Source organism: Carlito syrichta, unplaced genomic scaffold (assembly GCF_000164805.1).
Source record: "Carlito syrichta isolate Samal-C Ts95f unplaced genomic scaffold, Tarsius_syrichta-2.0.1 Scaffold96658, whole genome shotgun sequence".
Lineage (NCBI taxonomy): Eukaryota > Metazoa > Chordata > Mammalia > Primates > Tarsiidae > Carlito > Carlito syrichta.
In genome coordinates, this window is record NW_007040754.1 from 56531 (window position 1) to 80512 (window position 23982).

A 23982-nucleotide genomic window follows, 5' to 3' on the forward strand; every position below is an offset into this window, starting at 1 on the left:
TCCATGTTCAACATTTCATGTTCCCTAACCTTCTTTTTTCTTCCCGTTTATACTATTTTTACATAAATGAACCCCAAAAGGCCTCTGTGTACTGGCCTCTAGGTTGTTTATTTCTTTACCGCAGACAGAGAGCTGTCAGCTCAAAAGTCCTCTGGCAACAAACCCAAAATTTTGCATATCGATTTTTTTTAAAAAAACTATCCAAAATAAGCAAATGTTTAGCCAAGTAGAGCTTGTCTGCTTTGTATATCACATAAAGCTCACCCAACAGTTGTTACTTGCTGATGAAATAGGTCCTTGCAGTTATAAGGTCCAAAGCTGCTGTTACCCTTCAGAGTTCTCTGACCTAGAGACTTCCTGCCATTATGCTGAGTAATGCTACCCAAAGCCTTCTCAGATACCCCTCTCCCACAGGAATCCTCTTACGTCCCTTGGCCCCCTCTATTTCAAGCTGCTACAGCTTAGCTTCTGGACAGACTCCTGCGTAGAGCAATTACCTTCAGATGTCTACCTGTCAAAGCATTGTCCAATAAAGCTGGGTGTGCTATAGCCTGTTATGGTCATATTTTCACCTTGGCCTGCTCCCAAATCCCTCAAACCCCTACAATCATGAAACAAACAAACAAAATAAGAAAATAATATTTAAATCATTTTAGATATTTTTAAATTTCCAAAATATATTTATTTTACTAAGGGAAACTATTTCTATAATGTATAATTCTCAGAAATTATTTTGCTATAAATTGGTCAAAACATTAAATTTAGACTCATGTGTATACTCATGTGTGTGATCCTATCTCTGTTAATAGAACTTATTTCTTTGTGAAAGATACTAGCAAATGTCAAGTGAAATTAGAACCAATAAACTTTTGCAGACAGAAACATTTTTTGTATAATGTCTGTGTCTGCTATGTGTACGGGAAAGTGACTACAAATTTTCTATGAAAGATGGTAAAAATAATAAGAGTCTTCAACCACTCCCTGTGTATATGACTATCTTTTCAAGCAACAGTGCATGTCCATTGTGTAATTTAAAATATTTGTGTGGCATTAATTAAGTGACAAGATCTCTACATATGTGTCAATTAATGCATGTTTGAAAATTCAAAGAATGATTTTCAAATATCCTTTCTAATTATCTTTTTATGTAGACAGACTACTTTTTTTTGTTTTGTTTTGTTTTTTGTTTTGTTTTGTTTTGAGTTGGAGCCTCTGTCGCCCAGGCTGAAGTGCAGTGGCACACTCACGGTCACTCCAGCATCTACCTGCTGGGCTCTGCAATCCTTCTGCCTCAGCCTTCCAAGTAGCCGCTTTCCAATTAGCCAGAACTACAGGCCCGAGCTACCACGCCAGCTAATTTTTGATTTATTGTAGACATGAGGTCTCACCAAGTTGCCCGGGCTGGTCTCAAACCCACAGGCTCAGGCAATTCACTCGCCTTGGTCTCTCAAAGTGCTGGGAATACAGCCTGAACCATTGAGCCTGTCCAACAGACTACTTTAAAAACATAAGGCTAGCTATGTAATGTAGTAGATAAGGATTAATGTTCAGAAAACATTCACTCCCCATAGCTACCATCTACATGGGATACCACACTTTCCATCACATGAATTAAGAATTTAGCCATGTACTTGCTTTGGCCTATAGGATGCTAGTACAAGAGCAGAGGCTTAAAATATGCTTGCACAATTAAGCTACATTTTTATACACCTGTCTTTCACCATGAGAGGAACATGTCTTGGGCAGCCACTGGGTAAGCAGTTTGAGACTCATGGACATATCTGGACCCACCCTGATATGTGGACCCAAACTCAGTGGACCTCAACCTGGATCACCTGAACCCAAGTTCACCAATAGAAGGTTGGTAGGTGGAGTTTAAACTTTATAAAAAAAACTAGCAACCCTTTTGCTAAAAGCACCATTTTATTATTCCCAGCAGCTCTAAGTATTTGGAAGAAGAAATAAAAGCATCGCATTTTAGTGAGGGATGTAATTGAATATCAACAAAATAATCAGAAAAGTATTTAAAACCGGTAAAAGTTCACAGTTTTTTTTAAGTTCAACATCTTAAAAAACAGCTTTTATATATACCACAATTTATTAATTATTTAAGTATAATGAAAGTATCCCACTCCAAAATAATGAAACCAAATATTTTAAGCTGTAATTGGGAAAGCATTCAACATGAAATATGTAAGTATCATATGAGTGAAATCATGAAACTTTAGTGAAGAACATAAAAATACATAGTTAATGGTGAAATGTGCTATATCTCTAGTTAGTAAAAATATCAGCTCTCCCCAATTCAATATATGCATTTAATAAAGTTGCAATAAAATGTAATAAATATGTAATAGAAATTGCAAGCTGAAGTTAATAGATATAGACGATTATAAATTGATTCAATATTTTCTTGTTACATATTATATGTGCTTATGTATATGAAATAATAGCTAAGAAATTTCAGAAAGAAAAATGTAAAATTAAACATTTTAATAAAGATATTTGAATTAGGTTTTGTAACAGGATAGTATTAGCACAAGAACACACAAATATATGGAAATGGACATTTATTTTTTAAATTGCAGTGGTTACCATTTGTAAACAAATAAAGTTAGAATTTACCCCAAACCATCCACAATAATGAAAATGTTTCAGTGGAAGGAGGGGAGGGAGGAAAGGATATTAAATTTATGTTTATTTTAAGTATCTCTTTTATCAAATCAGTTGTTAGAGTATAAGAGAAACTGAGAAATCATCTGAGTATGTATTATTTTCAAATTGTGTTTCATAAGATAATAATTACATAAAGAGGTGACTTGGGAAGGAAAGAGCCTAAAAAGGAGTAAGGGATATTGATGGATTTTTGAAAGCAGCAAAGAAAACGGACAAGCAATGTGAACCCCTAACTTTAACAGAAATAACCTAATTTTCATTTGCCTTACAATATGAGATTGCATAGAAAATTTTATTTTGAAAAGTTTTCACATTGACAGGTTGGTATTCAGTAGGTAGACAACGAGACAGATAGATAGATAAAATGAACATTACTAATCTCATATGCATTTTTTAATTTTTTTCAGTTGTATAAACAGAGTTCCAAAGGCTTTAATTGATTTCTTATATGCACTCTGCTAGAAATCAGTAGCAACTGAATTTAAATGCTAACTTCTTTTCCTTAGGAAAAGATGTTTGCTGATATACCACACAATGATCAGAGCCTAAGGAACACCTTGAGTGACCCTCGACTCTCAGTGTCCTTTCCATTTTCTTTAGGATCAACATAGACATTTACATGCGACTTATTGTACCTATGAATACATTTGCATGCCAATAAGAATGCAAAATTACCTGATCACTTATATATCTTACTTATCATTTTCTTTTCATTTCTGTATTATCCTAGCCACAATTCAAATGAATTTTTAGCTTCAATAGAATAATTATTTTTAAGGTAAGACTTGATATTACAAATGCCTGGATGCTTCTCAGTGAATTGGTATATCATCTGCAAAACAAAACCATAAAGAATTAATGCAATCATACCCTTATCTGTATGGAAATGTGGGAAAAACCAATGAAATATGATCCAATATCTGTATATATTTAGTAATAATTTTACATGACCACAAAATTAATGTGTTGAAATTATTACAAATTTGATGCCAGTACCACTTCTGAGGTAATAATAACAGATCCATCAATGTGTAATTATTAGTTTGCCTGTTTATTGAGTACTTTTATATAACTTTGGCAGTTTAAAATGGATTGCATCTTTTATGAAACAAAGTTTCACGACTTTGCATTTTCATCTGTGGAAAAAGGCAGCAATTATCTCTAAAGAACACCAATCAATAGTCATTCATTACGAAAATACATTCTGATTTCCTCAGGAGCCTTGTACTATAAAGTGTTGTCCTTAAAAATGCCAAGAGAATATCTGAGATCGAATTCCTGTTTGAGAGCTTACTAGCAATGTGCCTGCAGGGAAGTCACCTTTTTCTCTGAGCATATTTGCCCTCCTGTGAAACTAGCTGTGACAATCAAATGAGAAACTACCTAAATGTACTGTGTAAATCACAAAACACTCCACAGATTTGGGTTGGTGGTGTTACAATCACTGAGCACAATAATAAGATAAATAGGAATATTGCTAATGGTATCTTATTGTTTGTTCTTGACCTCTAACCTGGAAAATGATTCCAACAGCCGTCTCAGAGAACAGTTTCATCTGACAACCATATTTTAAAATATATCTTTGAGTAGCTAGTATTGTAGGGAAAAGTAATGATGCTAAAAAGTGGTTTTGATAATAAAATACAGTAACAGTGTGATAACTGCATCTCAGACATTGCCCATGAAAGTAAATGGAGGCCAGGCTTGGTGGCTCAGCCTGTAATCCCAGCACTTTGGGAGGCCAAGGCGAATGGATTATCTGAGCCTGTGGGTCGAGAACAGCCCGGGGAACTTGGCAAGCTCTTGTCTCTACAATAAATTTTTAATAAACTTAGCCAAGTGTGGTGGCACGTGCCTGTAGTTCCAGCAGGTTGATGCTGCTGTGACCATGAGTGTGTCACTGCACTCCAGCCTGGGTGACAGAGTGAGACTCCAACTCAAAAAGAGAAAAAGAAAAGAGAGAGAGAGAGAGAGAGAAATAGGGTCTAAAGACAAAAGAACATGTAACGTTTGTGAATAAACAGTAGGATTAAATGCATTTATGCCTTCCATGAGAGTGTATAATTGTAATGGAAGACATTTTTACAAAAGGGGTTATTTTTCTTACACACAGAGTATACAGTCTGTCCAGCATGGAATGACAAGAGGATTAAACTAAGAATTAGAACTATATAGTAGTGCTAGTGACTGTCTTTGCTATGCCACTATACCTCGCTGTTCAATTCCCTTATCTGAAACATGACATTTGAGTAGAAAAGCTGTCTAAGCCTTCTTCACTTAAAAAAAAAATGGTAGTAGTGGTAGACTGAGGAACAAAACAGTAAACTACGGCAAGAGTTCTACATGTCTCTAAGAATCATTCTGTAAAATTACTTGGAAATTTTGAGAATGTGAATGTAGTCTACTCATATTTTCAAGCCTTGTACTTATCATCATCCCTTGGATTGAACTGCACCATTCAAAATTTCTAATTTAATATATTTTTTAGTCTTCTTTCGTATTGGATGGTGAACTCCATGTCATCCACTTGTATCCCCAAGACCTAGCTTAATTTAGTCCCAGCAAATATTTGCAGAATAAGTGAGTACTGAATCTGAAGTTTTTGGGAAGACAACATGTGAAACATGTGGGGTAGAAAGCAAGCAAATAGAAGAATCTCTGACACACAATAACTTCAAGATTTACAAGGAATTGACTAAAGGAGAAACAGAGGAATGAACGACTACCTTAACTTAAATTTGTGACGTTTTAGGTCTCCAGGCTATAACATTTAGACGATGACAACAAATTTGTTGTTAGAGCATGAAAAGAAAGGAAATTAAATTAATGGGAATTCTTGAAGGTCATGCTAGAGATATTAATCTATTTGCTCAATGCTTTCAATTTGAAAAACAGATTTAGTTATAAAATACTTTGTTCTAATAAAATGTAACAAAGAAGCTTAGAACAAAAATCATATTTTAAAATAAGAACAGCAATGCTGAATAAAGCTTGGGTTCCCCCTCGGCCCACCAAGAGCCCTAAAGATGTGGGAAGCCAGGCCAGCCTCCAAGATCCTTTTATGAAGTAAACACAGGACTCCACAAAATAAAACATGAAGCAGCCCAACCTAGGTGACAGAGCACACTGATGACACACATGGCTTATTATCCACTTGATGTCAGTCACAATACTAGAAGAAGCTGGGGTTATGAACCTGAGAAAGTCTTAAATCTTGCCATCTAAGAACTTAGATCACAGTACTATGGGGACACTGACTCTCTTACGCTTGAATTATCCCAACAGTTTCATCTTCTAAACAGACACATGCCTATGTATTAATTATCAAATGTATAGTACACATAATGTATATGAAAAACTGGATTCTTTTTCAACAAACACTAAGCCTTTTTAATGCACAGTGAAGTTATATTAGGGTTTAGCGAAGAATAGTTTCTGTGTATAGTGAAGACCAAGGTGACTTTATGCAACATATGTATGCCTCATTAAAGGATGGTATGCAGAATGGAACACACATAGCTTTTTCCAGATACTGAAGAGAGGCAAAGTGAAACGCGCATGCATGGCCCAATATAGTAGGCTATGCCAGAGTCAAGTTATGGTTGTGATTCTCAAGCAAATGTAGAGGCATTTATGAAATCTAATTCATACTAAAAGTTAATGCAAAAGCAGATGCTGTCGACATTCCTCCTGTATCATCTAGGAACACATTTGGCCCCAAATAAGATAAATTGTACTTAACTGATGTGCCAAGGCTTTCCAAGGTGGTACTCAAGGAAATGACTGGGGCAGGGACATAGCAATGTCATCCGAACAAAGTTCCTTCTAATTTTTTCACCATGCTTAGTAATTGCTGCTGCTCTTTTTGTTCATTGACAGCCCCTTCCAAGTAGAAAGAAGGAGGTAGGGAGGTGAAACTGGAAGAGCAGGCTTTAAATATTACTGTGCCTCATGGCAACTCCTAGATTCAAAAGAGAATAAAACTGATATTTCAGATTTAGAAACAATAAAATAATTGAGCTTGGAAATGGAGGTTAGGACATCCAATGTACAATGTTTTGCCACTAGTTTTTTATATAAAGTACTAGATGTTTGGGTTAGAGAGCCTCAATGGAGGAATAGTGTATTTAAAAGCTTTGGCCAGGTATGCTGGCTCATGCATGTATTCTCAACACTTTGGGAGGCTGATCCAGAAGGACTGCTGGAGCCCAGGATTTCAATACCAGTCTGGGCAACATGCTGATACCTTTTCTCTACTAAAAATTAAAAAATTAGCTGGACACAATGACATGCACCTATAGTCCCAGCCACTTGGGAGACTGAGAAGGGAGGATTGCTTGAGCTCAGGGGTTCAAGGGTTCAGTGAGCCATGATAGTGACACGGCACTCCAGTATGGGTGACAGAATGAGACCTTAATTCAAAAATAAATAAATAAATACAAGTTTTGTAGCATATTTAAATGTATCTCTACATTACCTACATATCTAAAATATTTTGATGCAGTTACTTTTTTCTTTTTTGAGTTGGAGTTTCACTCTATCACACAGGCTAGAGGGCAGTGGCACACTCACAGCCACCCCAGAATCGACCTGCTGGGCTCCAGTGATCTTTTCACCTCAGTATTCCAAGTAGCCAGAACAATAGGTATGCACTACTAAGCCCGGCTACTTTTTGATTTGTTGTAGAGAAGAGGTCTCGCCAAGTTGCCCAGGCTGGTCTTGAACCCACAGGCTCAGGTAATTCTTTCACCTCAGCTTCTCAAATTGCTGGGATTACAGGCTAAGCCACCGAGCCTGGTCACACTTATTTTTTTAAATCTTCCTAGACGATATTAATGAAGCACTTTCACATAACTATGTCACAGCAGTCATATAAATTCTCCAATTTTAGAGGTTAAAACGTCAAAATGTATATTTATATATCTCCTGTAGTTGATCACTTCTATATCATTAGTCAGCAACATCTTCAAATTTAAAAGCACACTTTAAAAAATATTGTTTCCTGGGCACAAAATATTACATTGTCATTTTAATATTATCTAACAGTATTTTTTTTTATTATAAAGATGTGAGGTAAAATTCAGGATTAGGTATACAAATGTTGATTATGCAGTTACCCTTGTTGATAAGGAGTGCTCCTCTCTCCCCTAGCGGTTTACCTCGACTGCCAATCCCACACCCCCTCCTCTGACAGTTTCCCACTACTGTCAATCTCTTTCCTGTAGTATTATAGTTGTTCAAGGTCCACTTATGAGTGAGATCATATGGTACTCTGTTCTTGTTTTTGTGATAGATCACTGAGTATGATCAACTCTAAATCCATCCAAGTTGCTGCGAAGTCCATATGTTTGTCCTTCTTTATGGCTGCATAATATTCCATTGTGCATACGTACCACATTTTTTTTTTATCCAGTCCAGCTTTGATGGGCTGCACTGTTGGTTCCACGTTTTTGCTGTTGTGAATAGAGCTGCAACAAACATACGTGTGCAGGTATCTTTTTTGTAGAATGGTTTGAGTTCCTCCAGGTATATTTCCAATAGAGGAATTGCTGGGTCATATGGAAGGTCAATTTCCAGTTTTTTCAGAAACCATCACACTGTCTTTCAAAGAGGTTGCTCTAGTTTGCATTCTTACCTGCAGTGTAGAAGCATTCCTTTTTCTCCACATCCTCTCCAGTATTTTAAAAATCACAGAAATGTTTATAATCTTATTAAGAGACAATTATCCATGAGTCTTTAGTTTCCACACATCTTATAAAGAGATGCTGGTAGATTTTGTCCTGAGCTATATTTTCAAGGATACTTGCATAGCAATTTGCTTTAGAAGACAGAGAAAGATAGTGTAACCCTTCAAAACAGAGGGTGGTTTGTTTTCTGATCAGGGTAATAAAAGTGCTGTCTACCTCCAGGGCAATTGGGCAGGTTTACCAGTTTCTCTCTTACAATGTTGAGGGTTCCTAAGACCAGTGTTCCTAGTTGTGACACAAACCCATGATATGCATAGGAATACTTTGGTCACTCTACTATGCTCCCTTAGGACTTGAGGATGGGGAGGAACAGGAAGAATCAGTATGAATATGAATCTCATGTTGCCTGTTGTGCAATGAGCAATAAAGTCCTTTGACTCTACCCAGGAATCTCATGTCTTCTGTCAGTATCTATGAAACTACAGCAAGCTTAATTGTTAGCTGGGAAAGTCGGTAAATTCTCATAACCTTCACAAGTTCTTGACACATTTCAGAGATAGCTATAATTCAAGAATGAACGGGGAAAAAACGAAGATGCCTTCAATTAAAAAATGTCAAGTTCTGCCACGGTGGCTCAAGCCTGTAATCCCAGCAGTTTGGGAGGCCAAGACAAGTGGACTGCCTGAGACTGTGGGTTCGACACCCACCTGGGCAACATGGTGAGATCTCATCTCTACAAGAAATATTTTTAAAAAATTAGCTGGGCATGGTAGCAGGCGCCTGTAGTTCCGGCTACTTGGAATGCTGAGGGGGAAGGATTGCCTGAGGCCAGTGGGTTAACGCTGGGGTCACTGTGAGCATGCTGCTGCACTCTAGCCTGGGTGACGGAGTCAGACTCCAACTCAAAAAAAAAAAAATCAAATGTATAACTTGTATAAGACCTTTACCAAAAAGCATTCACTGAAAAATAACTATTCATCAGAAGGATAAATGAACTCATCTGAAGTCATGAAATACCTGAAACATAATGACCATATATATTTATGAACGTTATCACTAAACGTACAGAACTGTGAGCTATAAAAATAATAATTCATTTTGGTTATTAAGAATTAGAAATACAATTCTAGATAGCAATAACAATTTGCAAAAACATGAACTAGCCCACTCAAGTGTGTTCTAGGAATTATTAAATCAAGTCAATAAGAAATTGAATTAGTTGGGTGGCTTTTCAGCACACTCTTTAGACTGTCTGGTGCTGGTGAATCACTATTTGGAAACAGAACAAAGTCAATTTTCAAAGTGAAGAGAATGGAACTAACACATAGAGATGGGTGTCTAAGTCAGGTATCCCAGTATTCTAGTTTTTATGATGTCCAGCTGTTTTGTAGTTCCTGTTCTTCAAATCTTTGTGTCCTTAAAACAAAGTCTCACTTTTACTGCACTGGCTTGAGTGAGCTTCTTTTCCTTAATACCTAAAAAGCATTGACTAGACTAGGCAGCAAAGTTGATGTTAGAAGATATACCCTCCAATCAATCGTATGTGACTGAATGTATAAGCTAATTTATAATCAGCAAAAAATGGCTCCTTCCTAGCAGAACTTTGTGAAATCTTATTAAAAGGACTTTTTTCTCTATACATATTCTCAAAAATGTCTGAAAATATATATTCATTTTCATTCATTGTCACTTATTGCTCCTTTTAATTTCAGCTAAAGCTCACTATTATGCTTGTACTACCTGTTGGCTTCTTTTTATATACAGTAATTTTTCCTCTGTATATAATTGTTTGACTTCATTGTTTTTATTTCCATATTCTAAGCACTGGCAACATCCTATCTACCACATTTAGACACTTCTTAATACTGCTAAAATGTATAGAATATTTTGCTTATGATTCATATTTTAACAACTGTATATAGACACCACTACATTATTCTTTCTTGTTCGTATCTTTGTTAATTTCTCCAAAAGTTATATGAAGCCCTCTAATGGCAATTATTCTTTCTTTAACTTTTAAATTTTTTATTTTAAAGGTGTGGGGTACAATTAAGGATTAGATATACAAATGTACATTATGCAGGTACCCTTATTGATGAGATGTGTCCCTCCTTCTCCTGGCAGTTTCCCACTACTACCAATCTCTTCCTTATAGTATTATGATAATTGTTCAAGGTCCGCTTATGAGTGAGAACAAATTGTACTCTGTTCTTTTCTTCTGTGATAAATCACTGAGGATGATAGACTCTGAATTCATCCAAGTTGCTTCAAAGTCCATATGTTTGTCCTTCTTTATGGCTGCATAATATTACGTTGTGTATATGCACTACATTTTTTAAATTCAGTTCAGCTTCTGTGGGCAGCATGATTGGTTCCATGTTTGTCAAAGCTCTATTCACAATAGCAAAAACATGGCAATTATCCTTACATCATACCTAGGGTTCTTCATTTTAGTTATTTTCCTATCACACCTCCTCAAATTTAAGTAAAACACTTCTAGTTCTAGTGTCCTGAACAAAACATTTCTCCTTGTTTTCACAAGTTGTACTGTATTCCTTGCCCATGAGTCTTAAAATCGTAAATCAAAGTCACAAATTACGAAATGCTGATCCTCAACTCCTGGCTTTTCACACATCTTTCTCTTCTGAAAGCATGATCTTAAACTGAAAAACAAATTAGAAGAACCACCTCTGCTCCTTGATCTAGTTTCTTTCCCTGGACTTTATAACCTCAAATGAAGTATTTTTATATTGTGATTTATTACTATGAAACTGGGCAAAAGTGGGTATTATTATAGAAAACTGGTGAGTTGTAATGTAGATCCTTCTCAGAAATAATTTCATCTACATCCGATGTAAAATGTAGTCACAGTGGTCGGTACATGATGACCAGAGACTACCTGTCAGTGTAGGTGTGGGACCTCAGCATGGAGAGCAGGCCCCAGTGGAGACCCACCAGATTCATGAGTACCTGAGAAGTAGCTATGCTCTCTGTATGAAAATGACTGCATTTTTGACAAGTTTGAGGGTTGATGGAATGGTTCAGTTAGTGCCAATGTGACTGGGTCTTACAACTCCTTTAGAATGTTTGACAGAAACACGGAGGGATGTTACAATGGAAACTTCAAGAGCGAACAGCAAATCCCATGCCAGCCTAAAGCCTCAGAAAGTGTGTACAGGTGACAAGAGGAAGAAAGACGAGATCATTGTGGACAGTCTGCACTTCAACAAGAAGATCCACCGGGCTCGGTGGCTCAGCCTGTAATCCCGCGCTTTGGGAGGCTGAGGTAAGTGGATTGCCGGAGCCCGTGGGTTCGAGACCCGCCTGGGCAAATTGGCGAGACCTTATCTCTACAATAAATTAAAAAATTAGCCAGGCATGGTAGCGCGTGCCTGTAGTTCCAGCTACTTGGAAGGCTGAGCAGAAGGATCGCTGGAGCCCAGCAGGTCGAGACTGCGGTGGCCAGAAGCCTCCACTGCACTCCAGTCTGGGTGACAGAGTGAGACTCCAACTCAAAAAAAAAAAAGAAGATCCTTCATACAGCATGGCATCCTGTGGAGAACATCATGGCTGTAGCTGCCACCAATAACTTGTATGTATTCCAGGACAAAATCAACTAACTAAAGAAGCTCACTTGAGGACCAAGTCTTGTCTTGCATAGTTAAGCCGGTGGTTCTCCTGTCAGAGAAAAGGCATCATTGTCCACTCCATTACAATCAGTGACACACTTGCTACTTCCCTTCACAGACACAGGAGAGAAGCAGCCTTGGTTGGAGTCCTGATGTGGTTCTATCTTCAGTGGGGCAAGAGGTGAGTGCTGCTGCTCAATGAAGAACCCCTCAAGGCAGAGTTGATGGACATTGCTTCATGAAGGCATTATTCAAAATAAATGCATATATTGAAGTCTGAGGCTTCCTTTCCAGTTTATAGACCAAAAAATTAACATCCAAGAGAAAAATGGTCAAGTATATCTCTTTCTCCAACTCCTCTTTTTCTACCCTCATCCTTGAGCCTTCACACCAATGCCTTTGTGGCATGGCAACCGCACAGTTTCCCCTCTAGTCTTTATCTGAGTTCAGTGGGGCTCACCGTGATGTGTGGATGTGACCCAAGCAGGCTCCGGTGACTTTCCTCACCCTATCTACTATCACTCCTTCTGGTGTAACCACACAATAAAAACAATGCACTATAAAAAGTGTTTTTAAATACCAAAAAAATCTTACATCTCAACCCAAGAAAACAGCATACCTTTTCATAGCAATGCCTATGCAGTCAGTTTCTTGCAGAGAGTTTTTATTAATGCATATTTCTTCCCTCTAAGATATCAATAATTTTCCTTGAACTGTTATTGCCTGAACACCCTCCTTATCATTCTGTTAAGACAGTAAATTCTACACTTTCATAAAATAAGGATTCAGCATCTAGGAATGTAATTCCATAATTCTTTCATGCCTTCTTGCCTTACTCTATTTTTTCCTATATGACATCACTTTCTAGTGTTCTATATTATTAATGTACTAATATCATGACTTTCTCCTTTTGCTATAATTTAATCTCTACAAAGACTATAATTTTTATCTGGTTTATATCATTGATGCATTTCAAGCGTCTAAAATATACCTAGTGCGGAACAGAGACTTAATTCATATTTTTTTGATTGAATGAGTAAAACTGTGTTTAACACAATGGTATATAGTTTCCTTTCTTCCTGTTTCTCTCTCTTTCTCTTATATTCTCTATATTATCTTACTGTACTTGACAAACTCTAGTGTCATTTAGTTTTTTTGCATTTTTCATCTGACTCCATTTTTTAGATGAAAACACTAATGCTTGCTTATCTAACATACACACAAGTTTTATTACCCTCCAAACCCTTTTATTCTTCTATTTATAGCTTCCTTGTGGATATTTTCTTGCATCCTCTCAAATAAGCTAGAGTATTCAGATAGCAGCATACCTCAAACTTCTTCAGAAAACACTTCTATCTAGGAAGGTGACCTTGACATATTATTGATGATCATGTCAGTGAGGAAGCCACATAACACATATATATTGTGCCGGCATTTAGGGCAGTTTTTTTTTTTTTTCTCCAGAAACTGAACTGTAGTGCCCTGTGTTTTCCTCTCACCTTCAAAATGCCCACTATAAAACATTGTTTTTCGGTGCCATTTACCAGGAGCTAGTAGGATTCTTGTATTTAAGTCTTCATGACTACAGTGATAAAATAAATAGTCCTATAAAGAGCTGAAAAAATAAATTATCTCTAGATACTTAGCTCACTGCCAGAGAGGGACTTGGGATAAAAGAGAACACTGTCTGAGACTTGCATATCCTTAAGGACTTAACAGCCAGGGTGGGATTCCAGACTCCATTGCTCCTGACTCTTTAGATCGATCCCTAGACCATGTTTCATGGGATGATGGAAATAAGAATTAACTTTTATCTATAGGGAAATAATATTTTTATAGCTGCTCACAATCCTCCCTGTAAAACTGCCAATTTTACAAATGCTGTTGACCATAGAAACATAAGTTGCACTGACTCATAATAATCCTAAATGCAACACAATAAAAACAAACATCCATGTCCTGTTCTTTACAGACACTGCTATTTCTTGATTCACACTGGCATGGGCTAATATTTTTATCAGTTAGATTTATGTTCTTCCCATTGTCTTCCTTCTTCTTTGTCTCCTGTGAAGACATAAGAATATCTATCCTTATGACCATTAGAGCATTAATAACACTGTCAGTATGACCCCAAAGGAGCATCCCACTGTAACAGCTACTTCTCAATCTCTTTTCATACTTATTTAATTGCAAATTCCACCCCACAACACACACATCTTTAAAAGTATCACCCAAAAAGTACACAAACTAAGCATGGTTATGTACCACTGATATGGATAAACTTTCCCTTTTAAGAATAGTCTTAGCCGGGCTCAGTGGCTCAGCCTATAATCTCGTGCTTTGGGAGGCTGAGGTGAGTGGATTGCCTGAACTCGCGGGTTCGAGACCCACCTGGGCAACTTGGCAAGACCTCATCTCTACAATAAATCCCCAAAAATAAAAAAATTAAAACTAGCCGAGTGTGATAGTGCACGCCTGTAGTTCCAGCTACTTGGAAGGCTGAGAAGGAAGGATCACCGGAGCCCAGCAGGTCGAGGCTGCGGTGGCCGGGAGCAGCAACTGCACTCCAGTTTGGGCAATGGAGTGAGACTCCAACTCAAAAAACAACAAAAAAAGAATAGTCCCAGTTTCAAAGAATTTTCATAATATTAGACTTAGTGAGTATATTCTTCATGGTAATGCTATTCATAGGGTGATTCCACACATTATGAGACTAGGAATATAGCTATTAATCACCCAGGCAATTACCTTCTGGGATATCAAATGAGCAGTATAAATAAACTCTAGAGCCAAGTTGTCTGCGTTCAGGTGATGATGCTGATAATTACTACCCTAGTGACATTAGGTAGGTTACTTAACCTCAGGATTTCTTCATCTTTATACATCAACTTATAAAATGGTTGTGATGAGAATGTTATTATCTGTAAAGATCTTTTTTTTATTAATCAATATTTTTATTATGATGTTGTGGGGTACAGTTAAGGGTTAGGTATACAAATACGTTTCATTCAGGCACCCTGTTGATAGGTGTTTCCCCATCCCCAGACAGATATTTGCTACCTTTAATCCCATCTCCCTCCTCACCCCATAGTTTCTCACTACTGTCAGTCATTTTTGTAAAGATCTTAACAACAGATCCTGGCATCTTATAAGTGTAAGATGCTATTAATATTACTGGTCCAGTGTCCTAGGAATATAGCAACCTGGCATGTCATGCTCCTCTAGTTCATCTCTCCACAACTTGGGAAACTCTTCCTGTCTTTGTCCATATTTCAGCCCTGATGAACTAGAAATACTAAATGAATAAGCAAAGGCTAAGAAGGGACCTAATTATTTATAGTATTAATTATAAAAGTTAAACGTTAGAGTTTCTACCATATCAAAAGATGTACAATGGTCTTTTCTAAACCTTGAAAGAAAACCTAGGAGAATAATGCAGAGAACTGAACTGCTTAACTATTATTTTTACAATGAAAGTCAAGTTTATATTTTTAAAAATAGTAATGTGACAGAGGCAGAGATTTTCTGTGACTCTGTTTGCAAAAGAAAGAAAGAAAGAAAGAAAGAAAGAAAGAAAGAAAGAAAGAAAGAAAGAAAGAAAGAAAGAAAGAAAGAAAAAAAGAAAGAAAGAAAGAAACTCTTTCTTTGCATTTAGGGTATTACATAGCAAGGTGGACCCCAATGTACTTAGACAGTTTTTCAAGACAATCACTTACTACAGAGCGGTGTTATCCCAGCAGGGTGGAGACTTTAACTAAAGAGATGTTTTCAAGCATTCAAAAAAAAAAAGTAGGCAAGCTTCATTCTCAAAACTATTTGGTTCTAAGACTAAACTGTCTTTTGGGAAAAACAAAACAAAACAAAAAATATATATATATATATTCTTTCAACATGAAAATAATTTAAGAATAACTTCATTTTTAATAAAAATGATGCATGCTTAATACTTTTTAAAAAGTAAGCACTACAGGACAGACAAGAGAAGAAAGTGTAAATGAACCAATATCAAATCACACTGAAGAAAGTATTGTTAGCATTTGGCGTACATGAAATGCCTAGATGCCTATATGCCTGAAGACATGGTCAAAAACAAGAGGAAAAAAGGTAGAAAAACAGGTTCAAACTATGACATTACTTTTTAAAGAGTTGCTAAATTGATTCTCTCATACTTAAATGAAGTAAAGAAACTTCAGTGAAACTAAAATTTGAGTCAGTTTCAGATTTTTTTTTCACCACACATATATTAATTTCTGAAATATCAATCGAGTCATAGAAATTAACAAGACTATTATAGTCATTAAACAACTAGTTCTGCAATAAGGTAGTATAAACACAAATCACCACTCTTTTCTTCAAAGTTCATTTATTCCTGAGGATCTTAGGAAGATTCAGACCTTTTTATGTTCCATTTTGTTGCCTGGTAGTTTAATTAGTTTTACATATGACTTGTGTTGTCGTCTTACAATTCTGATGCACTTAAGAATATCTTTTGTTCCCTTTCCAGGTTAAAGGTAGCCGACAGTATATGCTTTTGGCCCACGCCTACAGACATTATTCCAGAGATTTTCTTTTATAGGCCTTTGAAATTGTGGTTTATTGTGAAGGAGTCTGAGACCAGATTAATCTTTCCCTTATATATGACTTACTCTTCTACCTGAGAACACATGTTTTATCTCATCTGTGTGAGATTTGGTGACAGCAGGGCTTTTAACAACCTTTACTAAAGAATCTCCAGCTTGGCAGCTCTAGCTCTCACTTTTACTTTCCTTTTTTTTCATCATTTTATTTGTGTAATGTTTCTCTTATTTTCCCCAAGTGTTCTCCTTTTCAGCCTGCTGTTGTTGTTCCTATTTGAGACACAGCAGGTCCAATCACATGAATTGCATATATACGTGATAATTAGTATTCACTAGACTATACTTAGTGTTTCAGGATTAAATAATGTTTCCTGTTTACTTAACTGTATAGGTACTTCTAGGTGAAAAAGATGTTATAAGAGGTAAGTGATATACATTAGAAGATGTATACTTACTAAACAAAAACAGGAATCACTAGAATAATTGTCAAAAACACAAGCTACATAAAACAAGATCTGCTTGAAGAACACAATTTGCCTCAAAGACAACTTCATTGATAACAACTCTTCTTCAGTAAACCCTCCCCACAACATAATTTCTGTGATTTTGAAAATCTCTTTGTGGTTATCTCCTAGGGCTCTTTGTCAGCTCCCACAAAATGTTTAACCAGTTCAGGATTTTAACCTCCCATTCCCTAGAGAGAATTCATTTTCATGGAGGATATATCAATTCAGGTTACCTATAATTTGGAGGCTCAGAAATAATCTGAGTAGTCAACTGTAGAGATAGCTAAACTTCCAAAAGTAGCAAATAAATCATAGTTTCCTTAGGGAGGAGGGAAACAGTCTGCCTTATATTGATATACCATTGTTTCCCATTTTCTCCAGATAAAAATAGTTTGATTGATTGATTGATTGACAGATTTTTTTCCTGAGGCAGACTCTTACTCTTTACCCAGACTGGAGTGCAGTGTCATACTCAAGCTCACCTCAACCTCAAGGACTCCTAGACTCCTGGACTCAGGCAGTCCTTCCGCCTCAGCCTTCCTAGTACCTGGAACTACAGGTGCAAAAAGCAGCTTGATTTTAAAGTGAGGCTATGAAGTCTTTTTTTTTTAAAAGAGACAGCATCTTGCTCTGGAGTACAGTGGTGTGACCATAGCTCACCAACCTCAAACTCTGGGCTCAAGAGATCCTTCTGCCTCAGTCTCCAGAGTAGTTGGGACCACAGTACCCAGATAGTTTTCAATTTTAACTTTTTTTTCCTTTTTTTTTTTTTTTAGAGACAAGATCTCACTATTTTGTGCAGGCTGGTCTCAAACTCCTGGCCTCAAGTGATCCTGCTATTGACACCTTCCAATGTGCGGGATTACAGGCTTAAGCCACCATGCCTGACCTAAAGTAATTTTTTAAAAAACAGAAACTTGCAGAAGACACATGTCAAACTCAAGGGCTCTATTCACAAAATAGGAAACCAATAAATTATAGGATAACTGTGAAAATTTAATTCTCTAGCAGCGCATACTTATGGATTGCTAAATATTTATGGTAGATTATATATGTATAAACACAGTTCCCATCAAGGACCTAAGGGTTACACAAACAATAATTATAGTAATACAAGTATGTCTGTGATAAGTGTCAAAGCGAAACAGAGACATAATTCTCCAGGAGCTTCAAGAGAAAGAGGCCTCTTTTTTTTTTTTTTTTTGTCTTCATCAAAAAGAGTAAAAAACTGTTTCACCAAAAACCTGGCAGATAAATACAGGAAAGCAGAATCAGACATCAACAGGATCACAGGCATGGAAGCAGGCTACTACATTGGATATGTACTCCATCTCCTAGAAAATGTCTTACTTAATGATAGCTGTGACCCTTCAAAGTTCTTGAAGGTACAACACTTGCACACACATCAGTAGTTTTACAAGTCTTGCTGGGAACAAGTAATACAAAATTGAATTGCAATTGCTACTATATTTTGCCAAGTCATTGATTTTAGAGAAAAGGTCAAGATTATCCACAGACTAAACATGTAGAACAGGCAAGTTTTTGTTCAGAGATCCTCCAGCTACTCATATTTTAAAGGCATTACACAAATGTACAATTTGTATACAATGCTAGGCCTTAAGGTTATTGTCCAACTACTTCACAGGCCATTCTACTCCCCAGATAGCCAGTGCCCCAACATACAGTTGTTATTCCTCAGGAGGCCCCTGAAAATTTTCTGTGTTCCAACACTACTTTTTGAGCTACATGTGACTTTATTATTGCTGTATTCCTAGTACCTGAAGCACAACAAATACTCAATATATAGTTATTGAGTGAATAAAGCATCGATGGATTGACTTATAGCACAGATGGCAAGCATAAGAGAAATCAACCTAACCATTTCACAAATAAGGTCTAAGAGACAAAGTGAGGCTAAATTGTTCACCCAGTATTATAAAGCTAAACCTTCTAATTCTCTAACTTGTGTTCATTTTACACCAGACATTGTGTCTATCTAATTAATTATTAATTAGCCCTGGGGTAGGGGTAGGTCTCAGATAATGTTTGATAGGGAGGGCTCCATTGTCATTAGGCTTCCAGTTTCTCTCTGCTGTTCTTAGAACTCGACCCTCCTTCATTTGTCTGTTTCATCTTGGGGCTTGTTTTCTCTATTACAGTAAAAATGGCTATACCAATTCTATTTTATGTTCATATAAGCACAAAGCCATCTTGAAAAGGGAGACTTCTCTTCTACAAACCACCAAACAAAAGTTCTTGGTTTCACAATCATCAGAAGTATAATATGTGACTTTATACCCTGCCTGAACTCTGCATGCCGGGGGAGTTGGGACTGGACCAATAATTATCCACTCAAGATGTGCACATCATGGGGTAGATAGTGTGGAAACAATCCACTAGGGTGAACAACTCTTCCCAGATTGTCTGGGACTTGACCTGTTTTAACACTGATAGTTCTGTGTCCCAGAAACCCTCAATCTGGGGAAACTCCTCAGTCCCAGGCAAACAAACATGATTGGTCACGATACAGCCACCAACATAGATATGAAAATCAGCTGTACCCAAAACCCATTCTCAGGCCTTGCTATTAGGAAGTTGATTTAAATAATGAACATATCTATTTCTACTTTTTCATTATATCTGTATCTCTTTCCCACAGGAACCATGAATTTTTTTCTATTGTAAAATTCCAGACTCTACAAATAAAAAATAAAAATAAAAACTTGCTCTTAAATAACCAGTTCTTAGTTATTAAGCTTTCTAAGGATATTAGACAGACTTTTTTTGTTTGTCAGTGGTATTCCTAAGCCTTCTCTAGAATCAGAGGACTTCAATAGTCATTTTTCAAAAGTTGGTATCCTATAGAAGATGTTGTGCATATTTCATAACTTCAGAGATGTTTTCTCAGCTATTCCCCAGATCTTCAGTGAGAGAGATAGAAAGATCTGTCTCTTGAGAAGGATCTGTTATTACCTACAATGAAGAAGGTCCTTAATGACAATCTTATCTAGGGCAATGTGTTTTATTATGCTTCATATTACAGTATAGCAAATAAAATTCTGGTTAATTTCTTTATTCTTTTCAGTTTGTATTTTCTAATGTTTGCAAATATCCTACTAGTTCCCCTGATGAACTTATGAAACAACAAGTTTTGCTGTAGCTTTAATTTGTCTTTTATTTTTTAGACTCTGAGAGTTTGTCCAACAAATGTCAAAACAACTAATAACATAATTTAAAATGCTGAGCTGCTTGGTTATCATTATGTAAAATACACAGGGCTAATTGATAAATTTTACATCTTTCACCTGGCTAATTTTAAGAATAGTCTGTAGAACCTCTAGAAATTTATAATAAAAATGGAAATTTTTAAGGCCCAGACCTACATTTGAAAGTTCAGAATTTAAAAATTCAATAACTTGAGATGGCAAGATCATTCTATATGCTTGGAACAAAGATCCAGAAACTAATTGAACTTCAAAATCTTTTAGGAATTGCCAAACTGTTTTCCACAGAGTTTGTACTAGTTTACACTCCAATCAATAGTATAGAAGTGTTCCCTTTTCCCCGCATCCTCTCCAGCATCTGTTGTTTTTTGAGTCATTGATGATGGCCATCCTGACTGTAGCTAGGTAGTATCTCAGTGTGGTTTTAATTTGCTTTTCTTTGATGACTAGTGAGACTGAGCATATTTTCATGTATCTGTTGGCCATTCATATGTCTTTTTTTGAAAAATATCTATTCATATCTTTTGCCCATTTTGTAATGGGGCTGTTTGTTTTTGTTTTTTTTTTTTCTTTTCAGCATGTTTGAGTTCCTTGTAGACCCTAGATGTTAGGCCTTTGTTAGATATGTCCAGGAGGTGGGGGCAGGCATACCTCATCAACAAGGGCACCTGCATAATGAACTTTTGTATACCTAATCCTGAATCGTACCTCACATCTTTAAAATAAACATTTTTTAAAAATTACCTGTAAAGCATTTACAAATGCAGATAGCAGACTTTATCAGATGTTCTGATTCTAAAGTTTGTAGATGGACCAGGAAATCTTCAGTTTTGAGAGTCTAAAACCAGACTGATGAAATGCCATCATAACTGAAGCTTGAATTAAAACTGTTTGGTAAACAAAGAGAGTGGGCAACAAAGGAGAATTGGCAGCCTATAGAATTCCAATGAAAAAATGCCATAAAAAGTGCAATAGCAAAAAAAAAAAAAAAAAAAAGCAATTTGTAGGGCTTTTGGAGTAAAATTCTTAAACTATTATCAGTGAGTGTTACTAGGAGTACCATGGCAGCTTATTTTGCATTACATTTTTGTCAGAGTTAATCAAGCATTTCTCCTCAAAGCCCAAAGTCTTTGGAAGTAAATTCCATTATAACACAGGGTTTGTTTCTCCCCTGGTGTATATTGGCCAAGGACATTTTCTGGTCAAGAATTCATTCAGTAACTTTGCTACATCCACACAGGAAATGGCTATGACCTTTCTGCCCCATAAGGTTATGCATCATGACAGGTGGCACACAGCCAATCCCTCCAACCACATGGCACAGGCAACCGCACACTGTTCTCCTGAGGCATGCTGTTACTCATGTTGTTTAATCACATTCAGCAGGTCTGGAGCTGAACATCGTTCAGAATTTCAGAAAGGCAGAAAACCTACGCTGCTGATTCAATGGAAATCCTCAGCACGAAGCGACGTTCTTAGCTGCCTGGTTATTTAGTGGATCTGCAATCATTCTAGAAATGTCATTCCCTTCTGTCTCTGTCACCTGTCACTATATCTGACTCCAGCCCCAAACTTTAACTTTTATTTGGAAGAATCTACTGAATTTGTTGTTGTTGCTTTTTAATTAGATGGCTTCTCTGCTTCACATTAAATACATAGGAGTGAGTCACAGATCCTGACTTTAAAAAACTTATAATCTATTTGGAGCACAAGCACTAATGCATGTTTCATATAGATAAAGTTCATAGCACCCAGGTGCCACTGGATCCTTTATTTACCAATGTTATCTCCATTTTGCTCAATATTAGAGACAGAGCATATCTCTTTCACTAATATCTTTCTTTCTCTCTCTCTCTAACACACACACAGAGAGAGAGAGAGAGAGAGAGAGAACCTACTTGTAAGTGCATCATAAATGTTTGTAGTTTAGCTACAATGCTGAAGATTCAGCAAGTGATAATGAGGGTCACATCACGCATTGCATGAAATGAATTCCCACTGTCTCAGTGGGTCTCCCCATTGTCTCTGTCCTTTCTTTTTCTTCCTCTCTCTTTTATTTTTCAGGAACACTATAAATTCTTAATTTCCTAATCAAAGCAATCCAGTTAGACATGCAAGTCATCAAAGCTCAACCTCTTCTCTAAGTTACTTATCTAAATATTTCTTTGGAAAAAAACACAGTTTTCTTCCCCAGGGTAAATCTAGTAAAAGATTTCTCCATCTTTTATTTCTGAAAGAACTTTGAAAAACACAAGAAAATGTGATAAAGTACCAAATTCTGTAATGCAACAAAAGTGTTATATAAGTTTTAAGAAATGGAAGAGATCAAGGATGGCTGGAGTATTTACGGATTTGATGAAGTGCCTTTCCAATGAGGTTCCAAGCATTTTGTGACTCAAGAAAACAAAGTATGCATTAAACTTTAGTATAACTGTTAGTTTTGCTTTCTCTCCATTAAGATATAAGCTCTTTGAGGACATACGCTATGCCTGCATCACTATTTTAAATCATCAAGAATCTTAAACATTCTACCTAGTTTCAGGGTCACTTCTGACCCTAGCTCATTTGTAGCATCATAAAATATGTGGGTTCTACATGTTAAAGCATAGTTGCTTTCTCATTTACTTTTTTTCTGTTTCTTTTTCTTTCTGGTTTTCTCAAACCATTTTCACTCTACAAAATAGGGCATTATATATGGTTTAGGTCTATTATATCAAGTGTAAACATTTTAAAAACTACCTAGAAAGAATTACTAAGGCCCTAAAATATAGACTCTTCTGGGGTGATTTGCAAAAGCACTAGAAGCAGAGACAAAGTTTAACAAACAAGAATTACTACTGGAACAATCTCTGATTCACAGTAAGATAGAATACTGAAGAGTGAAGAAGCAGGTAAGTTAAATTTCAGAGTATAGCTCAAACCACACATCATTAATAGTGTGTTGTTTATTAATAAGATCGGTCTTTTCTCCAGCAAGTGGAAAACTGACACTTAAGTGTTTATAATGCTTATATCTCTGATAGTTCTTATTCTTTTCATTATGATCACTCTGTAAAGACAGGATAAATCTCCACCCAAAATTTGGTTCATATGTTAACACTGATGATGTCACCCACATACCAAGAGGCTATGAAAAGTTTCATTACTTACATAGTGAGGCTTTCTGGGGAGAGCAAAGCATGTCTGTTGAAATGGTCTAAAAATAATTTGAAAATGCAGGAAAAGATAATTGACTTAGGATTTTCATAGTGGTTAGAGCTTGGGGCCAGGTTGAAGGTTTCCACAAGTGGAAAGAGGTTTGTATGGTTTAAACTTCCTACTGGCACCAAAGGAGACAGCATTCAGACTATTTTTTTCTGTTTATCCAGTTTTTGTGGAACAGGTGTAAAAGGAAAAAGGAAAGAGTGATGCTTAAGAGCTGTTAAAAGTTAAATATTTTGAAAGTCATGCTCTTTATTATATTCCCATAATTGGGTTTATTTAATTTGCTTCAGTGTAGATCCAAGAATAGGAACAGACTTTTTTCTTTTTTTTTTCTTTTTTCTTTTTTTTTTCATTAATCAGTGTTTTTTATTATGGTTTTGTGGGGTACAGTTAAGGGTTAGGTGTACAATGACGTTTCATTCAGGCACCCTGTAGATAAGAAGTGTTTTCCCATCCCCCGACAGATATTTGCTACTGTT

General features: G+C 36.4%; 1 pseudogene; it reads left to right on the plus strand.

Moving 5' to 3' along the window:
* The first annotated feature begins 1771 nt into the window (after nt 1-1771).
* Nucleotides 1772-11983, plus strand: LOC103264893 (annotated as a pseudogene).
* Nucleotides 11984-23982: the final 11999 nt, after the last annotated feature.